Raw genomic sequence first — 3,473 nt, forward strand, 5'->3', positions numbered from 1 at the left:
CACACACACACACACACACACACACACACACACACACACACACACACCATAGCTCTAACTGCTTAATAAAAGAGTATTATTTAAGGGACCTATGACCAGCTCCCTCCTGGGATCAATTCCAACCTAAGACCTGCTCTCCTGATTGCTTCATCCCCAGTCTGGACGGCTATATCTTGAGGAATCACATTACAGTTGCTTCATTCACAGCTCAGTTCACTCTCCAGATGTTCTGCCTTCTCACCAGCCTTGTGGGCATCTTTCCAACTCTCTTCTTCCCTTTTGTTTTGTTTTCCTACAGTGTCTTCCTCCTCAAGCTCCTTGACAGTTTGGAACATTTTGTATCCCCAGTGCTTAGCATGATGCCTGGAACATAGGAAGCATTTAATAAATGTGTTATCTAGGTGGCATGTGGAAGCAGGTGTTCCCCGATTTACAACTACCTGGAAAGAATGTATGTATGCTGGGTCCTAGTACCTATATCATGGAGTGCTTCCAGTTTTGAGGGGACAATAATTAAAGAGCACATAGCACAGATGAACTAGAGGTTCCAAGAAGTACAGATGACACTCAATTAGCATTTATTAAATGCCTATTATGTGTCAGGGACTATGCTAAGCCCTAGACATACAAAACCAACCCAGTTCCTGCTCTCAAGGAGCTCAGAGTCTAATGAAAGAAAATTTTATAAAGGTATGGAGATAGAAGGAATGTTAGATGAAGGAACCAATAATTAAGCCAATTTAGCTAGAGTGCAGAATACATGAGGGAAGGCTTAGAAAGCTTACTGGAGCCAGACTAGGAAGGGTTTTATATATCAAAGGAATGTCATCTTAGATGTAAAAGGGAGATTTACAGATCACATGACCAACATTTTTTCCAATTCCTTACAATATCTCAAAACTCTCCAAAAGAATTATATGCAAGAAGTAAAGCAATTGCAGCTATTTCCACAAGCTAAGACAGTAAGAACCTTAACAAGGTAAAAACCTAAGGAGTAAACAACAGGAAAACTGATCTGATGTCATGGTCCTCTGAGAATGAAGGATAAATCACCACCTGTGAATAGTCCAAGCTGCCCCAATGGGGACTCAACTGACCAGTTCCAGGTGCCCAACTCAGCTCCTCCTCCCTTTCCTTCTCCTCCTGTGGGGTATCATGATCTTACTGAGGGTGTTCTGTCCAAAGGAAGGTAAAATTGGATGGCTGAAACCTACCTACTTATCTTGGGGTGTACTGGCTAGATTTCTTTCTTAAAGACCATGCCTTGTACCAAATTCACTCAGGTTCTCATTGACAACAATAGATCCCTGCCCAAGCACCACTGAATGGTTACTTTTTAGACTCTCTTGGCTCAGAGTGAATGCAAATAGTAACTGTTTCTTTTTTGGCCATCCACCCTGAGGGTCTTCCCCACTTACCCCATTTTTTTTTTTAAATTAAAGGGGCCATCCCTTGACTCAGCTCTTAAACAGGCTTATTCACTGAATGGGTGTTGCCTCACCTAAAGTGAAACCTCAAAAGACCTTAGCTTAAAAAGGCCAAGGTCTCCCACTGCATCCTGGGCCATCTCCAATTGTCTTGATCTATATTTGACCACGGGACCCAGATGGCTCTGGAGGAGAAAGTGGCACTGGAGACTTTGTACAGCCCTCACTCACTCAAATCTAATTCATTTTCAAGTCATGTCATCATCTTCTTGATGTCATGGCCCTCTCTGAGAATGAAGGACAAACCACAAGTATAACTGAATGGCACAGTTCTGAGTGCCTAAGAGTTTGCATGAGAAAAAAGAGTTCCTAGAGCTGGAGGAAGAGGTGAAGAGAAAAAGTCAATTTTATCTCCTCTCCACTGTATACAGTCAATATTTGGTTGATTTATTGCCTCACTTTTATTCTCTATGCTATTTGAAGTTATAAAAAGTCGACAACCATTAACCTGAGTTTGTTGATTATTGAATACATGGGTGTGAGAGTGAGAGAGGGAGAAAGTAAAAAATAGATGGGAGGAGAGAAAAGAGATTTATTTATTTATTGTATTTCAGCCAAACTGAGTGGAGACTAATGAACTAAAGAGAGAGTATGTGCTATTTTCACAGTCTTCCAGAAATCAATGTATCCTAATTATCTTCCAGACATAGAGACCCATAATGCCTGCCAATGCTATGGGGAAAGCAATTCCTTCTCTTACCTGAGGTAACCTTAAGGCTGTTGGCTGTGGCACAGAGAATGCTTACCCTGATAACCTGGTTTGGGGCACAGGTGGAATGATTAGTGCATGCCTATGTTTCAGGGAGACCACAGTTTCTCCTAAGACACTAGATGTAAGGTGTCAGTGGGAATTTGAAGGGTTGATTCCCATAAAGCTCCAAATATTTCATCCCTTTTTTGGGAGCTTCATATGTATTTGGGGTTGGTTTTAGTTTATTCTATTTCTTTTTGAGCTAGTCTGATTTGATAATCATTGGTAAGTTCAAGCTCCAATTAGAATACTTGTGTTTTTGCAAGAATTCATTGGAAATCTGTGATCTGTTATCTATTATCTTATACATATGGTGTTTCCTATGTATTTTAGGACCTGGAGAGCCTTTGTCTAAACTTACATCTCACAGGTTCATAAATTCTTAGATTTAGAACTAGAAAGAACTTTAGAAATTATCAAGTCTGATTTAGAATAATGTAAATAGATAATTTAGAAATTACCAAGTCCCCCCATCTTATAGATGAGGAAATTGAGGCCTAGAGCAATTGGGACTTACCTAAGCTCACAGAGGCTCTACCTGCGTAGAGCTGAGATTCAATCCCAGGTCCTCTGATTGTGTGTTGGCAGGGCTCCAGTGGAGAAATTTCTGGCCTACCTGCTTCATGTCCTAGGGCCGGGGTAGGGAAACTACTGTAGGGGTTTAGGGGCTAGGGGTTCGTGAGATCCCAAAATATCAACACGCCAGGTCCTGCCAAATGAATTTGACTCAAGTCTTCTCTCAGCCAAAGAAAAGCAAAGTTTATTAAAAGTTTGCCATGATGGGTAGATTCTTTTTTTTTTCTTTTTGGAGAGGGGAAGGTAGGGCAACTGGGGTTAAGTGACTTGCCCAAGGTCACACGGCTAGTTTTGTGTTAAGTGTCTGATACCACATTTGAACTCAGTTCCTCCTAACTCTGGGGCAGGTGCTCTATTCACTGAGCCACCTAGTCGTTCCCATGATGGGTAGATTCTTAGGAAGCCTTGGTATCTGTGATGCTTATACTGGACAATTAGGCCAGAATAATCTATTACAGAGTGAGTCTGTGCTAGATAATGCTCTGGCCTCCTTTTCTTTCTCATGGAGGCAAGATGGGGTCTTATATACAGAAAGGTTGTGGGCAGAATACAGGGGTTGTCTAGAGGAGGAGTTTGGAGAGAGTCTTCAGGAGTCAAATGAGGTCAGACTCCAGTGATGGGAGATTAAGGGTGGGAAGTAGCAGGAGGCTACCTGAAGA

Source organism: Petaurus breviceps, unplaced genomic scaffold (assembly GCF_028583685.1).
Source record: "Petaurus breviceps papuanus isolate PSGF00001 unplaced genomic scaffold, PetGlider_PUasm1.0 582, whole genome shotgun sequence".
NCBI classification, from domain to species: domain Eukaryota; kingdom Metazoa; phylum Chordata; class Mammalia; order Diprotodontia; family Petauridae; genus Petaurus; species Petaurus breviceps.